At 37.5% G+C, this 26,800-nt stretch overlaps 1 long non-coding RNA gene across 1 annotated transcript in view; it reads left to right on the forward strand.

Annotated features, from left to right (window-relative positions):
* The first annotated feature begins 5,899 nt into the window (after positions 1 to 5,899).
* The window catches only part of LOC115894630, a 72,038-nt gene continuing 51,137 nt past the window's right edge, over positions 5,900 to 26,800 (forward strand). Inside the window, exon 1 of the long non-coding RNA XR_004054776.1 lies at positions 5,900 to 6,022. This is a non-coding gene — a long non-coding RNA (uncharacterized LOC115894630). The remainder of the gene's footprint in view (positions 6,023 to 26,800) is intronic.

Genomic DNA, 26,800 nt, shown 5'->3' on the forward strand with positions numbered 1-26,800 from the left:
CAGTTTAGGTTTTGAACTAGATAGAGTCCCTGGCATTGCAGCTGCCCTTGGAACTATAACCAATACTCATAGTTTCCTCTATTGTCTCAGATTCCTCTTATGCTCACACAGAACTTTTAATGGTCTTTGTGGGCTTATTGTTGGCATGACGTGCATCCTCATACGTGAGAAATTGAGCCATAAGTCGCATAATCTTTGTAACTCACTGTTGCTGGATTTATTCACTAAACATCAAAATTAGGTAAAGGAGTATCAAAAAGCACAAAAAAACATAGCCTACCTAAATGTCAATACATTCCTCCCTACCTCCTCTTGATAATCAGGTTCAGTTTTTCCTGACAAGATGAAGAATCCGCTTTTTTCCTGCCAGACCCTTGGCACTAAGTCCTTGAAATACCCAAACAAAAGCAGTAGTTTTTCTTGCTATATTTCCCACAATAGAAATGTTTCCCCTCTAGAAAAAAAATCTCCAAACCCACAAGCGTCACTGCAGTACTTCCCCAGGCTCATGCCTCTTCCCTAGTCTGTCCATTGCTCTCTCCATCTGAAATGGGAAAACTCTTAAAGGATCTTTCAATTGCACCATCCAAAGCTATTTGCTGAATGTGTAACACAAGTCAGATTTTCCTTCTGCCTAATCTTGCCTCCTTACTATAATTTTCACCTATATTGATCCCAAGAACACTACATAGGATAGTGGTAAGTGGGATAATTCCTCAGATAGATAGATAGATAAATAGATAGATAGATAGATAGATAGATAGATAGATAGATAGATAGATAGAAAGATAGATACAAACACACACACACACACACACACACACACACATACACACACTATGTACCCATAAAAACTGAAAATAAAAAAAAAAAATCATTTAAAAAAGTAGGCCTATACCTGCTTCCAGTTCTTGAATTGTGAATCATGCATTCTTCCTGCTGGGATGAATCACCATTTAAAAGTCTTTGATATACTCTGCAGGGTGGTATCTCACTCTTATAAAATATTAGTATCAAACTGGTGCTTTTGTCATGCATTTGACTGGGCATTCCATTACTCCCATATGCTTCTAGATTTTTGATGTCATTATTGTGAAATACTCAATGGATACCATCGACATGGGTGCATTCATGCATCTTTTTTGTGTAAAGTATGTGCATTGATCTGACATCTCATGTGAAATTCTGTGCAGGTGAATAAAAAAAAATTAAGTCTCTGGAGACAGATGCTACTTAAGGGTCAGAATGTAGAACATAATTAATATTCTTGGAATATGTGTTTCTTCCTTTCAAAAATGGATGGCTTCCTCTTCTATGCTAGAAAAGATCCAAAATATTCCATTTGCCCCCAAGTATCCAGAGTCTCTCCTCAAGGATTGTAGACTCAGTGTGTATTTTTGTTGCTGAGAGATTGAACATTAAAAGTGGTAATAACTTCACTATTGGAATTCATGCTGTGAGGATACTGCATACCTGCCATTACTGCTGTCATACTTACTTCATTCTGATGCTTTCTGTGCTAACTCTAGGATAGCCAATAGTGGTAGTTGCTGACCAACCACTGGCCAAGTTATTTTGTCTAATTGATTCCTTAGTTCTCATCAACAGTGAATGCCCTCTTTTGGGTATTTACATGTAATGGAATTTTCAATGGTTGTGGTCATTCCTCTATATTCCTCTATATCTATGGGAGTGGGATGGGGGAGACAATGAGTAGAGAAGCAAAAGGGGAGATAGTTTTACTTCATTTGTAAAACTGGAAACATAATGTTTACTTCCAAATTTTAATGAAAATTTGGTTGTTATATAAAATTAGGTTATTATATAAAAAGCAGAACACGTTTTAGACAGTTTTCTCATTCTTCATGGAACCTCATTAATAATAAGTGGTGCACTTTGATTAAAAATATAAAGAAGTAATTTAGAGATTAGAGAATTGATGAAGATGCACTTATTAAAAGTTATAGTTAATTTATTAAATACACAAAAATAAATAATAACATGAATACTTCCTATCTATGTTCAAAGACAAATCTCATGGAGGAAGCTTTGTTTCACAAATATAAAAAGTAATATTTAAAGAAGGCTGCAGTTAAATAATTTTAAAGTAATGAAAAAGAAAATAAAAATATTAACAAACCATCAAAAAGTTACTACCACAAATTATGTCCCAAAAAGCTGTTAATTGTTTATTCATGGTCATTTCATATATGCTTTGTTCGAAGTTAATGGCTAGTTGGCACCTCCACCCAATAGGAATTGATTAGTAGATTGTCTGAAATAAAATTACACAAGCTAACCTTAACTATCAACCTTAATCAAGATGCAGTGAATCCTCTCATGATGGGAAACAAAATGTATTTCAAAATATGAGTGCCTAAAACCTATGTAAAAAAAACTGCATTATCAATTGATTTAGCAAGATGCTAATGTCTAAGCAAACACATTGGTCAACATATCAAAACAAAATAGTTAAGTTGCATATGTGTATAAATGTATCTGTCTCTCAATCTCCTCTTTTTCTCTCTCTCACACTCCTATGTATGTATGTCTGTGTGTAAACACATACAAGTATATGTGCATGCATATATAGTACAGATACTCAAGCACATGAATGAATATACATAGATATATCAGGTAACCTGAAATTCCTAGCTTATTTAAAGCATAACGATGGCTTCATGTTTTTGCAGTTTTCTTAGTTTTGTCTTGTTTTGTATCAAAAACAAAAATAACTTTTTTTCAATTTTTGTACTTCTGTTTTATAAAATATGATTCACATGTTTCTTTTTCTTTCTTTCTTTCTTTCTTTCTTTCTTTCTTTCTTTCTTTCTTTCTTTCTTTCTTTCTTTCTCTCTCTCTCTCTTTCTTTCTTTCTTTCTTTCTTTCTTTCTTTTCTTTGAGACAGAGTCTTGGTCTGTCACCCTGGCTGGAGGGCAGTGGCGCAAACTTGGCACATTGCAAACTCTACCTCCCGGGTTCAAGCGATTCTTCTGCCTCAGCCTCCTGAGTAGCTAGGATTACAGGCATGTGCCACCACACCCAGCTAATTTTTGTATTTTTAGTAGAGACGGGGTTTCTCCATATTGGTTAGGCTGGTCTTACACTCCTGGCCTTGTGATCCACCCGCACCAGCCTCCCAGAATGCTGGGATTACAGGTGTGAGCCACCATGCCTGGCCAGATTCGTGTATTTCTACAAGTTTTACATTAGCTCTATTACTTTTCACAATTCTGAGTAAATTTAACAATTATTATACTTTATTTTTAATCACTTTTTTTTTACAACAACCTGTTTCAACAATGTATTATATGTTTCATATCATTATTTTTTAAATTTTTATTTCCACTTTTAGCTAAGTTCAGTGGATACAGGTGTGAGTTTGTTACATAGGTATATTGTGTGATGCTGAGGTTTGGACTATGAATTACCTCATTACCCAGGTAGTAAATATAGTACCCAGTGGATAGTTTTTGCAATCCTCACCCCCCTCCTCTAGTAGTCCCCAGAGATTATTTTTCTCATATTTATGTCCATATGTATTCAGTGTTTCACTTCTGCTTATGAGAACATATGTTATTTTATTTTCTCTTCCTGCTTTAATTTGCTTTGGATAATGGCCTCAGTTGCATCCATGTTGCTACAAAGGAAGTGATTTCATTCTTTTTTGAGCTGTATAGTATTCCATGGTGTATATGTAACATATTCTTTATCCAGTCCACCACTGATGGGTAGCTATGTTGATTCCGTGTCTTTGCTATTGTGAATAGTGCTCTTTGAACACACAAATGCACATGTCTTTTTGGTAGAATGATTTATTTTCCTTTGTATATATAACCAATAATGGGATTCCTTGTTCACATTGTAGCCTGTTTTAAGTTCTCTGAGAAATCTCCAAACTGCTTTCCACAGTGGCAGAACTAATTTACACTCCCACCAACAGTTCATGTGTTCTCTTGTCTCCACAACCTTGTTAATATCTGTTATTTTTTGACATTTTAGTTTTAGCCATTCTGACTGGTGTGAGATATTATCTCATTGTGGTTTGGATTTGCGTTTCTCTAATGATTACATTAGAACATTTGTTCTATGTTTTTTGGGGGGAGCATTTATTCATATGTTTTTTGGCTGCATGTGTGTTTCCTTTCCAGAAGTGTCTCTTCATTTCCTTTGCACACTTGTTAACAGAGTTGCTTACTTTTTGCTCATTGGATTAAGTTCCTTGTAGATTATAGATTCTGAATATTAGAACTTTGTCAAATGCATAGTGGGCAAATATTTTCTCCCATTCTGTTAGTTGCTTGTTTACTCTGTTGGTAGTTTCTCTTTTTCCCTGTATGAAAGCACTTTGATTTTATGCTGTTCTTGTTTCATATTGTTGTATACTGCACTCACGTATAACTATAACCACTTGGTCTTCATCTGTCAACAAAACCACTCAGTGTCTACAATAAGAACTATACAATGAAACTCTCTTGCCCCTCTCTCACTTGCCATTTATCTAACAAAAATCCAACATAATTCTTATACAACTCAATATTCCCCAGGTCATAAAAAATTCAAGTTCATGTAAGTAATGTATTATGTACAAAAACAGCCATTTTTAATAATCAAAACATCCTTCTCAAGTTATTACTAGTTTATATTAAGAAAATATGTATCATTTTAATTTCACAAAGAATGTTTTCCTTATGACTAGAAAAATTTCCTTCAGATTTTCTAAAACAAAACCAAAACATTTAGCTGGGTAGCAGAATGTGAATATTTAAACAGTCTTGCAAGGGAAATTTAATTTTTAGCCTTACGTTGGTTCATTAGAAAATATTATTTGAGTAGTTCTGACAGAAAGAACCACATTCCTTGGATAGAAAGAAGTATCTCCCTTATTTTATCTCTAGGAATTGATACCCTTGCTGATTTTTTTTTTTTATGAAGAATGAAACTTTTCTACCTTTATTTAAGGCAGAATCATCTTTCTTTATTGATATGACTTATAGTTAAACTAAGCAATGCACTTTTTCAACTACATTTTCCATCATAAGCTATTATGAATGAATAAAGTGAAAAAGATTTGTGTGGAAGGATAGAAACAAGTATGGCTGGAATATAGTGAAACCTTAAGATGAGAGAAGGATCTAAGAGTGACTACTTTGAAAGATAAAGTTGAGCAATCGGGCTAAGGAAAGGTCATGATTCAGTGCACAAGATTGTGTGGGGGGGGGCGGGTAGGGGGGTGTCAAGAGTCCACACCAGCTAAATATCTAGTCTTTACCTGAGTGAAAATTATGTTATCACCTCTGCCCAGGGCTTGTAGCAGTAAATTTTCCTATCTCCATCTGAAAGTCATGATCATTGCTTGGTAGGAGACATAATTTATGGTTCATCACTATCTATATAAAATATAAAACATACCAAAATATGTGTTTTATATTATATGCTGCAGAGAACCTCTGCCTCTCTCTGCAGCACAATGGTGAGAATATTCTGTGCATGTAGTTGTGCTGAGCTAAGTAAAGAGGCAAAATGAAAATGAAAGATCTCTGGCAAGTAGATCTTCAACAAGTTGTTGACAAATATAAGTACAAATAAGTGTTCTAAATCAATCCGTAAGTATAGAATAAGTGCTTCATGTCATTCTCTAAGCAAATACTTGAACGTTTTACGTGTAATCATTATAGCAGTTTTTTATCTATGGTATTTTCCTCTTTTATTTAACATTTTTTATTTCTCAAGTATCATCAATCTTTATTCATTTTAAATCTATGAGATTACATTGTACACAGTATATTTCTTTTCTATATCTTTTTTCTCTTTACTTACGTTTGTTATATTGTAACAGTAAATTTTCAACTTATTTTACAAAGCAATTAATAAACGTTTGTGTGTTTGCTTTACAGTATAGCTAATACTTGTGATGTTTACTGACTGTCTTTTCAACTTGGTCTACTAAGTCTTTAATACTGGTGACTGAGCTGCTTGAAGTGAACTCTGGACAAGGTGGAAAGCATCTTCTTGATTTAGGGTCTGATAAAAACTAATAGTCTTTCAATTTATCCAGTAAAATGGGTCAGAACAATTCAACTATATGATATATTTTGTTTCCAAAATTAAAAACGTCCTAAAAATCACTGTGCTTCTATTTCAGCAGTAGTGGGTGAATGGAGCTACAATCTGTATTTTTTACCTTGAAAGAAACATCACACTCATACACATACACACAATAACTCCTTGAAACTTCACTTAGGAGACAGACTCTGAGAATTAGTTCTCTCAGCCTTCAGAATGTGTAAGCCTTGCCAACTCATTCAGGATACCTCCTTCTTTTTTTCCCATCAGGTCTTGACATTATAAATGTTATAGACCAATATGCTATGTTTTGGAGTAGTAAAACGATCAACATCCCTCTGGATTAATTCAGAACTTTAACAGGAGAGTTACTGTAATGCAGAGGTAAGAAAATGAGGGTCTACTGCTGTTCTCTGATAGATTTAATCAAATTACATCTGGTGCTTTCCCTTAAAGAATGGAGAAAAAGCTGTTAGCAGATGGAGAGTTGCATATCAGGGGATGTATTAATTTTCTCCAGAGTAATTTTTCAGGACACGTCTGTACAGACCAGTTAAGTAAGCTAAATATGTGTATAGTATGTACACTTTTCAGGTGTTTAACACTAGCACTTATTTATGCAGCTCACCCAGAAATGTATTGCTATCACTTGCTCTTTTACTAAGGAAGTTAAGTTCTAGAGGTTCCATTTCTCTCGTTTTACTAAAATAACTCTTACGTCTAAGGTCAGGAAAACAAGATTCTATTTCTGTTAACTGTCAAATATATGTATATGAATAACATATTCAGGATCTGGGAAAGTACTCATTGGATAAATTGATGAACTTAGGAAAAACTGGCCAGATGTGGTGGCTCATGCCTATAATGCCAGTGCTTTGGGAGGCCAAAGTGGGTGGATCACTTGAGATCAGGAGTTCAAGACCAGCCTGGCCAACATGGTGAAACACTGTCTCTACTAAAAATATAAAAATCAGCCAGGCCAGGTGGTACATGCCTGTAATCCCAGCTACCTGGGAGGCTGAGGCAGGAGAAATGCTTGAACCCAGGAGGTGGAAGTTGCAGTGAGCCAAGATCACACCACTGCACTCCCACCTGGGCAACAGAGTGAGACTCCATCAAAAATGTCCAGAGCCATGAGGCCCAGAATTAGCCGACCTCTGTTGCTTGATCTCCGCAAAGCGGAGACAAGATGGCACATTTCCAGGTTCTTCATTAGAAACTTTCCCGTGCGTGCGCAAACCTTTCCCACGTGCACCGCTCACCTTTCCCACGCACGCGCAAACATTTTTCTGCCCAGGAAGAACCAGCCTGCCGCGTTGGAACCAGAGGTGAGTAATAGTGTCTGATTATGGGACAAGAATTAAGCCAGCATCAGATTTATGTAGGGCAGTTAAAAGAGGCCCCAAAAGCATGAGGAGTAAGGGTTAAAAGTAATGATTTATTTAAATTTTTTGATTTTGTAAAAGATACCTGCCCTTGGTTTCCACAAGAGGGAACCATTGACATAAAGAGGTGGCATAGGGTGGGAGATTGTTTTCAAGATTATTATAGTACTTTTGGACCAGAAAAGTTTCCGGTGACAGCTTTTTCTTTTTGGAACTTAATCAGAGATATAATAGATAAAAAGGAAAAAGAGAAAGATCCTGAGGTAATGGTGGTGGTTACTCAGACTGAGGAAATATTAAGAGGCAGCTCCCAAACCAACCTCGAAAAATCCACACCTAGCAAAGAAATAGACCTTATATCGCTACAAAGCGACGAGGAAGAGGCTGGGGTCCCCTCAATAACGAATATAGAAACATCAAATAAGGAAAAGGCCAAAAAATACCCAGTTTTACCTACAACTAATGAAAGCAAAAGTAAAAATAACCTTAACCCTTCAGAAGTAAACTGGGATAATTTAGAGGAAGAGGCAGCAAAATATCATAATTATGACTGTCCATGAACTTTTACTTACCCCCCTCCCTATATTAAGGCTTCTGCCCCCGCAGTTATGGCAGTAATAGACCCAAAAGAGGAGCTTAGAGAAAAGATTGCACAACTTGAAGAGCAAACAAAGCTCGAAGAACTACATCAGTCTTTAATTACTAGATTGCAGAAGTTAAGGACAGGAAGTGAGAGCATTCAATACCCTAAAGGAATAGAGAAACCCTCTCACCCTCAGAGACCCAGGACAGCATGTCCCAAAAGGAAAGTTGCTTGGTAGTAGGGATAAGGAGGATTCCTCTCCTCGAAACGTTTTTCCAGGAACTGAAACTACAGATGCGCAGGGCCGAGCCTGGAGACATCACAATGGGTTTGAATTTACTGTAATAAAAGAACTAAAAACTGCTGTCTCGCAATACGGAGCTACTGCCCCATACACCCTGGCCATAGTCGAATCTGTGGCCGAAAACTGGCTCACTCCCATAGATTGGAATACCTTAGTCAGAGCAGTTCTTTCCGGAGGCAACCATCTGATTTGGAAGTCAGAATTTTATGAGAATTGTAGAGATACGGCCAAGAGAAACCAACAAGCCAGATATGGTTGGGATTTTGATATGCTAACTGGCTCAGGTAACTACACAGAAACCGATGCTGAGATGCAGTACAATCCCGGACTGTTTTCTCAAATCCAAGCAGCGGCTACCAAAGCCTGGAAAAAACTTCCTGTTAAAGGGGATCCAGGAGCCTCCCTCACGGGGGTCAAACAAGGACCTGATGAGCCCTTTGCAGACTTTGTACATAGACTTTTAACCACGGCCAGCAGAATATTTGGAAATGCCGAGGCAGGGGTGGATTATGTAAAACAGCTAGCTTATGAAAACGCTAACCCAGCTTGTCAGGCAGTAATCAGACCTTATAGAAAGAAAACAGACTTAACAGGCTACATCCCCCTCTGTTCAGACATGGGGCCTTCATATCAACAGGGCTTGGCTATGGCTGCTGCTTTTAGTGGACACACTGTAAAAGACTTCCTTGCTAGTAAAAATAAGAATAGCAAGGGGTGCTTCAAGTGTGGAAAAATGGGACACTTTGCTAGGGATTGTAAGGGAGAGCTAGCTAAGACCTTAGAGGCAAAAGCCCCAGGCCTCTGCCCTGGGTGTAAAAGAGGAAAACATTGGGCCAACGAATGTAAATCTAGAACTGACAATCAAGGAAATCCCCTAACACCTCAAAAGGGAAATGGATTGAGGGGCCGGCCCCAGGCCCCGAAACAAGCTTATGGGGCGGTCAGTTTTGTACCAACCAACAACAATCCATTTCACAACTTAGTAGAGCAAACCCAGGAAGTGCAGGATTGGACCTCTGTTCCACCTCCCACATAGTATTAACCCCTGAAATGGGACCCCAGGCCCTAAGTACGGGTATGTATGGACACCTACCCTCAAACATGTTTGGATTAATCCTAGGGAGAAGCAGCATCACCATGAAAGGCCTAGAGGTCTTTCCAGGAATAGTTGATAGTGATTATATAGGAGAAATCAAAATCATGGCCAAGGCTATTGACAACATCATTATCATTCCTCAAGGGGATAGAATAGCGCAGTTACTCCTGTTGCCATTGCTAAAAACAGCTAGTAAAGCCCAATCGCCCCTAAGGGGAAAGGGAGGATTCGGATCCTCAGACATCCACTGGGTACAGTCCATTACTAATCAAAAACCCTCTCTCACCTTATGGCTAGATGGAAAGTTATTTACAGGACTGATAGACACAGGGGCCGATGTAACAATTATTAAACAACAAGATTGGCCCGCCAGTTGGGCCACTTCAGAGACCTTAACAAATTTACGAGGAATCGGGCAAAGTAATAACCCTAGACAAAGTTCCAAATATCTCACCTGGAGAGATCAAGAAAGAAATTCCAGTCTCATTAAGCCATTTGTTATCCCTGATTTGCCTGTTAACCTTTGGGGTAGAGATCTTATCTCCCAAATGAGGGTCATGATGTGTAGCCCAAATGATATAGTCACTGCACAAATGTTGGCTCAGGGCTACCACCCTGGGAAAGGGTTAGGAAAAAGAGAAGATGGCATTTTGCAGCCAATCCCAGCCATAGGAAAATTGGATAAATGGGGGCTTGGAAATTTTTAACCGTAGCCATTGACATGCCTGCACCCCAAAAAAGTGCTGACCCAATCACTTGGAAGTCAGATGAACCCGTTTGGGTTGATCAATGGCCACTAACCAATGAGAAGCTTGCTGCTGCCCAACAGTTAGTGCAGGAACAATTAGAGGCAGGACACATTACAGAAAGCAACTCTCCTTGGAACACCCCCATATTTGTCATAAAAAAGAAATCCGGAAAGTGGAGACTCTTACAAGATTTAAGAGCAGTAAATGCTACTATGGTCCTTATGGGTGCCTTACAGCCAGGGCTACCTTCTCCAGTTGCAATCCCTCAAAGATATTTAAAAATTATCATAGATCTTAAGGATTGCTTTTTTACAATTCCCCTTCATCCTACTGACCAAAAACGATTTGCCTTTAGCTTACCATCTATAAATTTTAAAGAACCCATGAAGCGATACCAATGGAAAGTGTTACCTCAAGGTATGGCCAACAGTCCCACCTTGTGTCAAAAATATGTGGCTACAGCCATACACTCAGTTAGAGAGACATGGAAACAAATATACATTATACATTACATGGATGATATCCTCATAGCAGGAAAAATGGGAGAACAAGTTTTACCGTGTTTTGCTCAACTCAAGCAAGAACTAACTACAGCGGGGTTACAAATTGCCCCAGAAAAAATACAATTACAAGACCCTTATACATATTTGGGTTTTCAAATAAATGGACCTAAAATTACCAATCAAAAAGCCGTTATCCATAAAGATCAGTTACAAACCCTTAATGATTTCCAAAATCTCCTTGGAGACGTAAATTGGCTCCGGCTATACTTAAAACTCACCACAGGAGACTTAAAACCTTTATTCGACACCCTGAGAGATGACCCCAACCCTAAGTCCCTTAGGTCGTTATCAAAAGAAGCTCTTTTATCACTTAATAAAGTAGAGGCGGCCATTGCTGAGCAATTTGTTACCAACATAGACTATTCACAGCCATTAACCTTTTTAATATTTAACACAACACTGCCACCTACTGGTTTATTCTGGCAAAATAACCCTATTATGTGGGTCCACTTGCCTTCATCACCCAAAAAGGTATTACTCCCCTATTATGATGCCATAGCCGATTTAATCATCTTAGGTAGAGACAATAGCAAAAAATATTTTGGAATTGAACCTTTTACAATCATACAACCTTATTCTAAGCCACAAATCCATTGGTTGATGCAAAATACTGAAACGTGGCCAATTGATTGCGCCTCTTATGCTGGTAACTTAGATAACCATTACCCGCCAAACAAGCTTATCCAATTTTTTAAGCTACGTGCTTTTGTCTTCCCTCATGTCATCAGTAAAACACCTTTAAACAATGCCTTATTAGTATTCACTGATGGGTCATCCACAGGAACTGCTGCATATACCTTTGCTGAAACCACTGTTAAATTCAAAACCAGCCATACTTCAGCTCAGCTAGTAGAATTGCAAGCCCTAATCGTGGTGCTGTTAGCCTTCCCTGATCAGGCTCTTAATATTTATACTGATAGTGCATACTTAGCTCATTCAATACCTTTACTTGAGACCGTAGCACAAATCAAACATGTCAGACACAGCCAAGTTATTTTTACAATGCCAACAGATAATACATAATAGAACAACACCTTTCTTTCTTGGACACATTAGAGCTCATTCAGGATTACCAGTACCTCTATACCAGGGCAACCAACTGGCTGATATGGCAACCAAGATGGTAGCCATAGCTACAAACACAAACCTAGTCCAAGCACAGGCTACTCATGCCTTACACCATCTTAATGGTCAAACTTTGAGACTGATGTTTAAAATAACTAGAGAACAAGCAAGACAAATAATTAAACAATGCCAGACCTGTATAACATACCTGCCAGTCCCTCACTTAGGAATTAACCCAAGAGGACTAGTTCCCAATGTGATCTGGCAAATGGATGTCACTCATTATTCAGAATTCGGTAACTTAAAATACATCCATGTATGTATAGATACATTTAGTGGATTTATACTAGCCACCTTACAAACAGGAGAAGCTACCAAACATGTCATAGCTCATTTACTACACTGTTTTTCCATAGTTGGAAAGCCTAAACAACTGAAAACAGACAATGGTCCTGGCTATACATCCAAAGCCTTTCAAGACTTCTGTCTTACATTACAAATAAAACACATTACTGGAATTCCATATAACCCTCAAGGACAAGGAATAGTTGAAAGAGCACACCTATCCTTAAAAACCACCATGGACAAAATAAAAAAGGGAGAATTGTACCCTACTAAGAGCACCCCTGGAAAATCCTTAATCACACACTTTTTATTTTAAATTTTTTAAATTTGGATAACCTGAAGAGATCAGCAGCCGATCGATTTTGGCATTCTGAGTCCAAAAAACAATTTGGCATGGTTAAGTGGAAAGACCCCTTAGACAACACATGGCATGGTCCAGACCCAGTGTTAATCTGGGGAAGAGGCTCAGTTTGTGTTTTTTCTCAAACTCATGATGCAGCCAGATGGCTACCAGAGCGACTGGTAAGACAGGTACCTAACAATAGCCAATCCAGGGAGTAATTTTCTCCCTGAGAGTACTCTTTTTCTCTATTGCAGAGATGAACTCCAACTACAAGCCCCTCTGGACCATGGTGCTGATTTGCCAAGCATTCCAGTTATATGCCGGCTTCGGTAATCCCCATGAGGCGCTTACATATATACAACAATGACACGGTAAGCCCTCTGATTGTTTGGGGGGATATGTGACCTCCCCTCCAAATACATACATCTCAACCATGTCCTGCTCCGCTTACACAGCATACCTGCCTAGTAACTCTCTTAAGTGGAAGTGTGTGTCAACCCCAAGATTATCTAGCGGAGGGGTATCACAACCTGCCCTTGTGACACATTTAAGGCTGCTATGCATAGTTCCTGCTACACTACTTATCTAGAATGTACCTCTGACAATAAAACATACTATACTGCTGTCTTAACAAGATCTAGAACCCCTACTATAGGGGCCAGTAATGTCCCTACAGTTTTAGGAAATACCAATAACCTTATATCAGCTGGCTGTACTGGAATTGTAGGACAGCCTGTCTGCTGGAATATTCACCCCCCTCTTCATATCTCTGACGGAGGAGGACCAGAAGACAAGGCCCGAGAAATTAGGGTATACAAAAATCTTGAAGAGTTACAAAGGTCCCTATACCTGGAAATTCACTACCACCCCTTAGCCTTGCCCAAAGCCTGAGGGAAAGAGAAAATTGATGCCCAGACCTTTAACCTCCTCACCGCTACTCATAACCTGCTTAACAATTCCAACTCTAGTCTAGCTAATGACTGCTGGCTGTGTCTGCAATCAGGAGATCCCATTCCTCTTGCCATACCCAGCAATGACTTAAATTATACATCCAATACCCCTTGCACCATAATCCCTCCCCTTAAAATACAGCCTTTAGAATTTCCTAGTTCCTCTTGCATCTACTCCCCTCCCCTTAATAACACTTACAATCTCAATGTAGGATTCAATGAGTTCAATAATTGTTCCACCATAGCAAATATTTCCCAATCGTTGTGCCCCAAACAGCTCAGTTTTTATACGTGGCAATAATAGGGCTTATACCTATTTACCTACTAACTGGACAGGATGCTGTGTCTTAGCCACACTTTTGCCAGACATAGACATTATCCCTGGAGATGAACCTGTACCTATCCCAGCTATAGATCACTTTTTAGGAAGAAACAAAAGGGCAATACAATTTATCCCCTTACTTGCAGGATTAGGCATAACTACTGCCATAACAACTGGGGCTACAGGCCTAGGAGTTTCTGTTACTCAATACACCAAATTGTCTCGCCAATTGATCTCAGATATGCAGGCCATTTCAAGTACTATACAAGATTTACAAGATCAGGTAGATTCTCTGGCAGAAGTAGTGCTCCAAAATAGAAGAGGTCTAGATTTACTAACTGCAGAACAGGGAGGCATCTGCATGGCTTTACAGGAGAAGTGCTGTTTCTATGTCAAAAAATCCAGGATCGTCAGAGATAAAATCAGGCATCTACAAGAAGACCTAGAAAAACGACGAAAAGAAATAACCGATAACCCATTTTGGACTGGGTTCCATGGACTCCTTCCCTATCTTATGCCATTCCTGCGCCCCCTGCTTTGCCTATTGCTCTTACTCTCTGTAGGACCTTTGGTTTTCAATAAGCTCCTGACATTCATTAAGCAACAAGTCGAGGCTATCCAAGCGAAACCTATACAGGTCCATTATCATCGCCTAGAACAAGAAGATCGAGGTGGTTCATACTCACACCCATTATAACCACCTTCCCTATGCGCTGAACTGGACAGCCAATGACGGGTAAGAGAGTATCATCTCTCACTAACCTAAGACAGGAGGGCCATCATAAGCTACTGCCTAATCCCATGACGGGTACCAGTGATGAGATGCATTACTCCAACCTAAGACAGGCACAGTTCCCGAGGGACAATCTTCTAGCCACAGTTATATATAAAAAAGGGGGACATGTCCGGAGCCATGAGGCCCGGAATTAGCCGACCTCTGTTGCTTGATCTCCACAAAGCAGAGACAAGATGGCACATTTCCGGGTTCTTCATTATAAACTGTTCCTGCATGCGCCTAAAGCCTTTCCCGCGCACGCCGCTCACTTTTCCCGTGCGCGTGCAAACCTTTTCTGCCCATACCACTCACCTTTCCCGCCCGCGTGTAAACATTTCCCGTGCATGCGCAAACATTTTTCCCACCCAGGAAGATACGCAGCCTACAGCGCAGGCGCAATCCCGCGCCCGGGAAAATTATCAACCAACGGTGCATGTGCAATTGTAATTTGAGTAAACCCAGCCTCCTGTCACCGCCCTGGCCCAACCTCTTCCTCTGCCAGCCTATATAAGGCATTGCACTGCCACCATTAAACGAGACTTGATCAGGCTATTTGTCTTGTCTCCATTTCTTGTGTTTTCTTGTCTCCTCCATTCCCACTCCCCCTTCCAGGGTCTGTTCGACTGTCCTGCAGGTCAGGACACAGACACACACACACACACACACACACACACACACACAAAAAAAAAAAAAAAAAAAAAAAAAAGAAAGAAAGAAAGGAAAGAAAAGAAAACAACACCTATGGTGATATAGAGTCGTTTCAACATGGACTTTGATTAGTGGACCACAGTTTTCATCTTTTGAATCATTACGGATTACCTATAGCTCAGAGACAATGTGTATTATCAACCGAATAACTGCAAATGTTTCTTCCTTGAGTGCATATTTACACAGTTAATTGGCCAAGTCTTTCTTTAAGTGAGAAAATTACATCACCTGTGGATGTCAGATGATGGTTCTTTGCTCCTGACACTCTAGGATCCCATCATCCCTACTAAAATTAATTAGCCAATTTTAATCATCTCACATATTTACTGTTGTGCTATACAGAATCATCACTGGAGTGTTTTAAATGATATATTTCTCAATCTCATTGTGAATTAAACAATTCCTTGGTCAATTGAATACATAATTATGAAAAAGTCATATATTATGAATTACATGCAACATTTTTCTCTCTCCAAATTTTGGAGTTTCTTTCAGTTTATAATACAAAGAATTTCAGGCATAACAATTTCAGTAACTGTAGATTAAGTTTGATTCTTGATTCAATGTACTAACCAATAAAATATATTATACCATTCTCAGTGGTATAAACTAAGATATGTAATCCATAATCTTTGTTAACTTTTCTCAAACTCTCATTTCCATACAATAATTCAATTTAATATTATGTTTATTTTCAACTGGTCTCATATACATTCCATCATTTTTTTTTCTTTTTACTTTTGAAGATAAGCAAAATACTATGTTATTTACTAAGTAAAATTCTTCTTCTTATTATTTTTTTTTTTGGTCAGATATTTTCTTGCCCATCAAGTGGCAGGTTGGAGTTTAGTGGCTATGAGGAGTGATGGAAGTGGGATGTAGGGAAGCCTGGTACCTCTTGTGATTGTCTGGAGAAGGCTTAACCTTAAGTGAGGCCATTACAAAATAAACAAGGATAACCTTCCAAAGCAAAGATTGAAAAGCTTCTTATGATGAGAAAGAAGTCTCAGAGACTCTGAGAAGATTGTGATATTCACCATTATTTAATTCCATCCAAATGTCCTCATTGCACTTCCCAGAGTCAAGTGTTTTCTTAACTAACTTTCAAATAAAATTAATTAAGTTACCAGGTAAAGCCAAGCACTGAAAATCCACTGTAACTTAACAGTCTGCAAGATAAGCATCATTTTCACTGTAAGATTTTATCATAGCAGCTGCCATATCTAATAAAGCATCTCCTTCAACAGTAACTTCATTTTAGGTGGTAGAGATAACGAATTAATTCTTTTGTCACTGTATAATGTGAAAAGTCAATATCCTATCTATAATGTACACTTGAATCTCTTTCAACCTAACTATCCAGAAAACAAAACCCAATTTTCTATATTTTGTGTACTGTTAAAGAAATTTCTGATTAAATTATTCAGTTAAATAGAATACAGGTTAGAACACAATCCATTTCAGCTAGCATAAAGATGGACAATTTATCTCATAGCGTTTGATAGCTTACTAAGTTATTTGAGTGTTTGAAAAACTTACTCTAGGCCGATTCCAGACTTCTAAAGCCACAGTTTTGCAATGGATTTCCTTAGACGCTGTTCTCTATCATAATCAGAAGCTGTAGAACCAATAATCACCCTACCAGCTTCGGAGATTTCTGATAAAAACATTGCTTCTAAATCCATGGCTTATGCTAGGGTTTGAATGCTTGTGTCTTCTTCAAAAATTTATAGTAGAACTCACTTTCCAACGCAATAGTGTTAAGCAGTGAGACGTCTAGGAGGTGATTGAGTCAGGAGGATGGAGACCTCATAAGTGGGATTACTGACCTTCAAAAAGGTCTGAAAGGAGATAGCTAGGCCCTTTTTGCCCTTACACCATATGAGGATGCTGCAAGAAGGTTCTCGCCAAACAGTGAATGCTGAAGTTTTGATCCTGAATGTCCCAGCCTACTGAACTACAGGAGATACATTTCACTTGCTTACAAATTACCCAGTCTCAGGCCTTTTGCCAAAGCAGTACAAATGGACTAGGACAGCCTGTCTGCTATAATCAGAAAGAAGTTTTTGCTGAATTGGAGATCTACCAGAATTTTACTGCCTTTAGTTCAGTTTGCAAAACGAATGTCCAGTTCTGTCCCTTAGCTCCATTTGACTACGTTCCAAATTTAAGTTTACCGTGAGTATAAGTTATCGATGAAATTTTATGAGATTCTCTAATTGGCACCAAAAATATAGGTTTTAGTGTTTCAGCCTCTTCATGTTAAGTTAGGTTATTGAATGCTTGTCAAGTGATATAATCTTTAATATTGGCCATATTTTTTAAAATTTTCTTCCACTTATAGAGTCTCTTGAAATCTCATTTTTATTATACATTTACCCTTTTTCTTGTACTTAAATTATTAGCCACACTTTTTCTGAAATTTTTGAATGGAGGTGAGATTAATACATATGATCAATTCTCTGTACTATTGCAAGGTTATTCCAGGATTGAAGGACTTTACTAAAATTGATGACCTTAAATTTCAGAAAGACTTTTTTGAACACATTTTATTTGTAATATGTGCCTTAGTTATTATACTAAATGCCCTAGAACTTGCTGCCCTATAAGCACTTTTGGGAAATAATTATGCCAAATTTCAATATGTCAAGCTGTGATTAATCAACTTTATTCCCCCAAAGATTAAATTACTACTCCAAAAGGTCAATAAATGCTAATGATTGTTATCTGGCCTTACAGCTATGAACAGAATTCTTAAAAAATGATTTTAAAAAAGAAAATTCATTTTGGAATAACTGATTAGAAAAGTCAACTAAATTTGTTACTTTTGTTGTGAAAACCTTTGTGATTTACAACTCAACAGACAATTACTGAGTGACTGTTCTTCATAGGATATTGTGCTGAAAAGTACAAAATCAGTCATATGGAATACATGCTGGTCTGTATTTTCATTGAAACAGAATGAAAAGGAAATGAAACTTCACTCTTTTGATCAACAATACCTATTAAGTACCTACTATGGGAAGCATGTGGCTGATATTTATATTTTGAGGAGTATTTTAAAGATATGTACACTATATATATCTTTATATAGTGTATATAAAGAAATTTGTAGATGTCTCTGGAGTTTAAATACAGTGGACTTTCCAAACACTTTGTTATTAAATCCCATCAAAGTTATAGTATATATGAGAAGTTTTGTTTACTATTTTACAAATGAAGAAGTGAAGACTCAAAAAAGTTAATATAGTCACAAAGTCACATACAGAGAATTTTATTTCAAGAGCACCATATTGCTTACAGTTTAAGAAGATACAAAGATATGTGAGTAATGAATTTTACTATAGTGAATAGATTGATAAACACGTCAGTAGAAACAAAGTATTTTGGATGGCTAGAGAAGAGAGTGACCTGTTTCTAAAGATTTTTTTTTTTTAATATGAGAGAAAGCGGTGATTATAAAAGTCAGATCACTTTTGATAAGTAGAGATTTATAGAAAAGCATATGCAAAGAGACAATGATATAGGGGTATAGTGTACAACTAGGGGAACAGAAGTTCTGTTAGAGGCTGCGTAGGGTAGTTAAAAGATAGCAATATGACTGGTAAATTCAGTTGGTTAATTATTGTGAATGACAGTCCTAGTATAAGATGCCCATCCAGAATCCCAGCACTCCAGGTTGTTGAATTGACAGGAAGAATGCCTATATGGGTTTCTAAGTTTACTCAGTTTTCAGGCTTATGCTATAGTCATTATTAAAATGACTAGTGCTAATAACGGCTTGTGCTAAAAAAGTGGCGAGAGATGAGAGCAGGCTGCATAACGCAGCAAGCCCTTGATATGTGTTTATTACACTCTGAAGCCAAATATTTCCTCTAGTCACTGATACTCTGGGTTTTTAGAACAATATAAGGTAAAAACTGAACTAGAAGATGACCACTGTCAGGAACGGTATGTTAACAAGTAAGTGGTCATTGACTGCAAGATTTAGGATGATATACTATGTGTAGATAACTAAATGGTTTTTCATTCTGTAAAGCTATACCCAGATGATTATATTACTCCTATTTCAAATTGTCACTGATGAGAGCTACACACAATTACCCACATCAACTGTCAATGCACACAAAATTACTTTCTTAAGAGCTAAAGTAAAAGCCTTTTTTGCTGATGAGTAAATTGCTGAGTTGGCGTATCCTACCAAAGTACACCCTGTGCTGAATGAATGTAGCTGCATTAATATCATTAATGTACATTACATAATCTGCCGTGTTATCTATCTGTACCAAGCTTCCTATAAGAACCCAGTCAGTGAGATACCTCAAATGGAAAGATCTGGTGTAAACAACCCAAACATTTATTGATGCGGAAATACCACAACATCCTCAATTATAGCAACTCATGAAATAGCAGCAGGTAGGCCATCAACCTTAACTTCTAAACAAGTAGAAGAGACAGAGAACCAGAACAGAAAACAGAGGATCAGTACCTTTCAAAAATTAGATCAGCATCTTAAAAACTTCAGTTCCCAGTAGAAGAAAGTGGAAAGATAAGGGGAAGAGCTGCCCATGCACATCTGAGAAGTGTGTTTGAATTAGTTTGCTAAGGCTGCCATAACAAATTTCCACACTTTGGGTGGCTTATAAAAATATATATTTATTTTTTCTCATAATTCTGGAAACTAGAAGTCTGGAATCAAGGTGTCAGCAAGACTGATTTCTTCCGGGGCCTTTGTCTTTGGTTTGTACACAGTCATGCTCTCTCTGTACCTTCACATAGTCATACATCTATAGTCTCTTTTGTCCAAATTTTCACCCTTTATGAGGATATCAGTTATATGGATTAGGGCCCACCATAATGACATAATGACAAAATTCAGAGAAGGCTGGAAACAGAAAATCTAGCCAAAATTCTGTTAATAGTTCATAAGAATGATTAAGGAAAACGAGGACAGAAATAAAATTGCAACAAAAATAAAACTTTCAAGAAACACTAAAGCTAAGAGCAGCAAAATTTGGAGTCCAACTGAATATTATGTATAAATGAAAAGGGAAACTAAAACTATTTTTATATTTTTAACCTGGAAGACTGGAAGTGTTTTGATGCTGATGGTGACAACAGGAGGAAAAATAAGAGATAGGAGAAAATACAATTCAAGACATTTCAATTTGCAGATGGAAATATGCAAATAGATCAAAATTCATTAAACTCAAAATCAGGAGGTCAGAAGTAAAAGTAGACCTGAAACCACGTATATAGAGAAAATAACGATGGGAGTGGGAATGAAGAAGGATCTTATGTGGATCATTTTGAAAATATGCCGAAAATATAATTTTATGAAATTTTTGTTTTAAGGATCAGATATGGAAAATATGATTAAATAAAAAAGTAAGTACTTTTTTCTCAAAAGGTCAAATAATATGAAGATAAAAATTTGAGTTTTCTAAGTTTGAAGTTACAGTAGATTTGGGTAGTCATTAATTTATTTCAAAGCATTTTCTCTAAAATGTTAGACTCATAAGACGTTACACATAGGTTATAAAGGAATAAAACCATATAAAAATTGGTTTGAGAAAAGTTATAATCTATACCTTACTTGGTGATTCACAATATGGATCCATATTGGAATACACCATAACTATTAAAAAAATTATTCAGTGACACTTGTTAAAGCTTACTAACTAAGAGTTTATCCAGGACTATTACAATAGGCACTGGGGCCACTGCAATGGGATCTTGCAGTGAGGAAGGGACATTGAGCTCAACTCTGAATACAGCATGGACAAGTGGGAATTTATAGTCAAGGAGCAGGGTGGGGATCGGTGAATGAAAAATTGCTAAAAAGAAACATCAGGGAGGATTCTGGCTGAATCGATTCAACAACATTCTTTCTGAAGTCAGGCCACAGTGATAAGACATCAAGTGAGGGATGGTAGTAAATGAAGAACCTAATCCGATATTGAAGATGATCAGATCTTGAGGATGGGTGGTTCTTGCTAAGCTAAATTAGCAGGGTTCTTTGCTAAAACTGGATTTTACAAGGAAGTGCACAGATGGGCTGACTTACCAGAGAATTCAGAAATCTGATTCAATTTTGCCCGACCAAAGAATCTTTTTCAGAAACTTTCCCACAACAAAGAATGATCTAGTATGAAAACCCTATCCAAATGCTATGAATAGCATTACTTTTCCAACTTCACTTCCCACTAATTCCTCAACTTACTGCTCATTCAATCCACTCGGTGCACAGAGTTCCTCTCGTTACCTAAACGCAACAGGAAGACTCTTGCATCTACACCTTTGTACCAATTTTTGCCTGCCTGGAACTCCTATTATTCAAAAATCTAAGTACCCTACACCTTCATCTTCAAATCTCTGTTCAAACACTGTCTTCTCAGTAAGGCTGACCCTGCATCTTCCTTAGAATATAAACTATCCCTCAGCCCCAGTGTTGCCAATCTGTATGAACTACTTGTTTATTTTTTATAGCCTTTAACACCTTCTAGCATACTATATACTTGACATACAGTTATGATGCTTAGCGTTAACTTTTTGTCCTGTCTTACCAAAATGTGTGTTCCCCGAAGAAAGACATCTGTGTTTGCTTTGCCTACTGATTTATACCAAATCTATGACAAAACTAGATACTCAATACATATTTGTTAACTTGAGTAATTTAGTTCTCACTTCATTTATTTTATTTTCAAGACAATTTAGTGTACTTTTTTTTACTAGTTTATATAGAAAAGGTGGCAATTTTTATCTCCCATCTGGCTTGGCATGATCTGTGGCTAAACATATTCTTGTTTCTTTGTTTGCTGTAACTTCTCCCTGCAGAAAGATGAATTTCCTAAAAAGACATTACAGCTTTACTTTTTCTGTTGTTTTTTTGTGAGAGGAAAACTGCAAAAGGTAAAAGGGATCATTAATTTCTTAAGAAACAAGAAAACACATTAGAACCCAGAGCCATTCTTACCCATTATTTAGTATTTTTATACCTTTTAAATAACCTGGTGTCCTAAAATAATTGTACAAAATTTCTCCATTTACATATTTATATCTCAGTGAAACAGCACAATATAGGTCATTACTACTACAGCAGGAGACAATGCACTAGGATATTGGAGACTGATTAGTTGCTATGCTGTGCTTGTTAACATGCAGACCCTTGAGTGAAGATTACATTTGCATATATCTTTTCTTGTCAAGGATGACACACATTTCTCTTTGCCTGCCTAATACTATTATCATGTTTGAACATTCTTGTCCTGGGAATTAATTTTACACAGGTCTTTCTGCTTGCTCCACTTTTTCAGTCTATTTTTGATTCTTTTAAAATTTATGTTTATATAATTCTGTCATTACCTATTTAATTGTTTAAAGCAGCGTTTTCTCTGACTTTTTTATGTTATTACTTTGGGTTTAACTCCTCAGAGATAATATGTGTAGGATTTGACCATGAGACGCTGTGGTTTTTTAAATATTTAAGACTTACAGTATTCTCTCTGCTGTATTTCATAGAGGATGTTTATTACCTTAAACATTTAAAACTTGTCTATTTTTTTCCAAACACTCTCAACCTTCTTTTCTACTCTAAGCAAATGTAACTATGCAGCTGTTATCAAGCATAATACATATTAATCCAACGAGAGATTTACTACATGAACAAACAGGAAATGCCTCTGAACACGATATATACATATAAATGCAAGTTTAAGATATATATATATATATATATGGGCCAGGAACGGTGGTTCATGTCTGTAATCCAAACACTTTGGGAGATCGAGGCAGGTGGACCACGAGGTCAGGAGTTCAAGACCACCCTGTCCAACATGGTGAAACCCTGTCTGTACTCAAAATACAAAAATTAGCTGGATGTGGTGGCATGCAACTGTAATCCCAGCTACTTGGGAGGCTGAGGGAAGAGAATCGCTTGAATCTGGGAGGTGGAGATTGCAGTGAGCCGAGATCGTGCCATTGAACACTCCAGCCTGGTGAGAGAGCGAGACTCAACAACAACAACAACAAAAAGATATATAATTGAGAGCCTACGCTTTTTATTATTATTATTATTACTATTATTATTATTATTATTATTATTATACTTTAAGTTCTAGAGTACATGTGCATAACGTGCAGGCTTGTTACATGTGTATACTTGTGTCATGTTGGTATGCTGCACCCATCAACGCATCAGCACCCTTTCAACTCGTCAACATCAGGTATAACTCCCAATGCAATCCCTCTCCCCTCCCCCTCCATGATAAGCCCCAGTGTGTGATGTTCCCCTTCCTGAGTCCAAGTGATCTCATTGTTCAGTTCCCATCTATGAGTGAGAACATGCGGTGTTTGGTGTTCTGTTCTTGTGATAGTTTGCTGAGAATGATGGTTTCCAGTTGCATCCATGTCCCTACAAAGGACACAAACTCATCCTTTTTTATGGCTGCATAGTATTCCATGGTGTATATGTGCCACATTTTCTTAATCCAGTCTGTCACTGATGGACATTTGGGTTGATTCCAAGTTTTTGCTATTGCGAATACTGCCACAATGAACATACGTGTGCATGTGTCTTTATAGCAGCATGATTTGTAATCCTTTGGGTATATACCCAGTAATGGGATGGCTGGGTCATAGGTACTTCTAGTTCTAGATCCTTGAGGAAGCGCCATCCTGTTTTCCATAATGGTTGAACTAGTTTACAATCCCACCAACAGCATAAAAGTGTCCCTATTTCTCCACATCCTCTGAAGCACCTGTTGTTTCCTGACTTTTTAATGATTGCCATTCTAACTGGTGTGAGATGGTATCTCGTTGTGGTTTTGTTTTGTATTTCTTGGATAGCCAGTGATGATGAGCATGTTTTCATGCTCCTGTTGGCTGTATGAATGTCTTCTTTTGAGAAATGTCTGTTCATATTCTTTGCCCACTTTTTGATGGGGTTGTTTGCTTTTTTCTGGTAAATTTGTTTGAGTTCTTTGTAGGTTCTGGATATTAGCCCTTTGTCACATGAGCAGATTGCAAAAAATTTTCTCCCATTCTGTAGGTTGCCTGTTCACTCTGATGGTAGTTTCTTTTGCTGTGCAGAAGCTCTTTAGTTTAATTAGATCTCATTTGTCAATTTTGACTTTTGTTGCCAATGCTTTTGGTGTTGTAGACATGAAGTCCTTGCCCATGCCTATGTCCTAAATGATATTCCCTAGGTTTTCTTCTAGGGTTTTTATGGTATTAGGTCTAACATTTAAGTCTCTAATCCATCTTGAATTAATTTTCGTATAATGAGTAAGGAAAGGATCCAGTTTCAGCTTTCTACTTATGGCTAGCAAATTTTCCCAGCACCATTTATTAAATAGAGAATCTTTTCCCCATTTCTTGTTTTTCCCAGGTTTGTTAAAGATCAGATGGCTGTAGATGTGTGGTATTATTTCTGAGGACTCTCTTCTATTCCATTGGTCTATATCTCTCTTTTGTTACCAGTATCATGCTGTTTTGGTAACTCTAGCCTTGTAGTATAGTTTGAAGTCAGGTAGTGTGATGCCTCCAGCTTTGTTCTTTTGACTTAGGATTATCTTGGCAATGCGGGCTCTTTTTTGGTTCCATATGAACTTTAAAGCAGTTTTTTCAAATTCTGTGAAGAAACTCATTGGTAGCTTCATGGGGATGGCATTGAATCTGCAAATTACCTTAGGCAGTATGGCCATTTTCATGATACTGATTCTTCCTATCCATCAGCATGGTATGTTCTTCCATTTGTTTGTGTCCTCTTTTATTTCACTAAGCAGTGGCTTGCAGTTCTCCTTGAAGAGGTCCTTCATATTCCCTGTAAGTTGGATTCCTAGGTATTTTATTCTCTTTGAAGTAATTGTGAATGGAAGTTCATTCATGATTTGGCGTTCTGTTTGTCTGTTACTGGTGTATAAGAATGCTTGTGATTTTTGCACATTAATTTTGTATCCTGAGACTTTGCTGAAGTTGCTTATCAGCTTAAGGAGATTTTGGGCTGAGACGATAGGGTTTTCTAAGTATACAATCATGTCATCTGCAAACAGGGACAATTTGACTTCTTCTTTTCCTAACTGAATACCCTTGATTTCTTTCTCTTGCCTGATTGCCCTAGCCAGAACTTCCAAGACTATGTTGAATAGGAGTGGTGAGAGAGGGCATCCCTGTCTCGTACCAGTTTTCAAAGGGAATTTTTCCAGTTTTTGCCCATTCAGTATGATATTGGCTGTGGGTTTGTCATAAATAGTTCTTATTATTTTGAGATATGTTCCATCAATACCGAATTTATTGAGCGTTTTTAGCGTGAAGGACTGTTGAATTTTGTCAAAAGCCTTTTCTGCACCTATTGAGATAATCATGTGGGTTTTGTCTTTGGTTCTGTTTATATCCTGGATTACATTTATTGATTTGCGTATGTTGAACCAGGCTTGCATCCCAGGGAAGAAGCCCACTTGATCATAGTGGATAGGCTTTTCGATGTGCTGCTGGATCCGGTTTGCCAGTATTTCATTGAGGATTTTTGCATCAATGTTGATCAGGGATATTGGTCTAAAATTCTCTTTTTTTGTTGTGTCTCTGCCGGGCTTTGTTATCAAGATGATGTTGGCCTCATAAAATGAGTTAGGGAGGATTCCTTCTTTTTCTATTCATTGGAATAGTTTCAGAGGGAATGGTATCAGCTCCTCCTTGTACCTCTGCTAGAATTCAGCTGTGAATCCATATGGTCCTGGACTTTTTTTGGTTGGTAGGCTATTAATTATTGCCTCAATTTCAGAGTCTGCTATTGGTCTATTCAGGGATTCAGCTTCTTACTGGTTTAGTCTTGGGAGAGTGTAAGTGTCCAGGAAATTACCCATTTTTTCTAGATTTTCTAGTTGATTTGCATAAAGGTGTTTATAGTATTCTCTGGTGGTAATTTGTATTTCTGTAGGGTCGGTGGTGATATCCGCTTTATCATTTTTTATTGAGTCTATTTGATTCTTCTCTCTTTTCTTCTTTGTTAGTCTTGCTAGCAGTCTATCAATTTTGTTAATCTTTTCAAAAAACCAACTCCTGGATTCATTGATTTTTTGGAGAGTTTTTTGTGTCTCTATCGCCTTCAGTTCTACTCTGATCTTAGTTATTTCTTGCCGTCTGCTAGCTTTTGAATGTATTTGCTCTTGCCTCTCTAGTTCCTTTAATTGTGATGTTAGAGTGTCTATTTTACATCTTTCCAACTTTCTCTGGTGGACATTTAATGCTACACATTTCCCGCTACACACTGCTTTAAATGTGTCCCAGAGATTCTGGCATGTTGTATGTTTGTTCTCATTGGTTTCAAAGAACATCTTTATTTCCGCCTTCATTTCGCTATGTACCCAGTAATCATTCAGGAGCAGGTTGTTCAGTTTCCATGTAGTTGAGTTGTTTTGATTGAGTTTCTTAGTCCTGAGTTCCAGTTTGATTGCACTGTGGTCTGAGAGACAGTTTGTTATAATTTCTGTTCTTGTACATTTGCTGAGGAGTGCTTTACTTCCAATTATGTGGTCAAATTTGGAATA

This window comes from Rhinopithecus roxellana, chromosome 18, assembly GCF_007565055.1.
Source record: "Rhinopithecus roxellana isolate Shanxi Qingling chromosome 18, ASM756505v1, whole genome shotgun sequence".
NCBI classification, from domain to species: Eukaryota; Metazoa; Chordata; class Mammalia; order Primates; family Cercopithecidae; genus Rhinopithecus; species Rhinopithecus roxellana.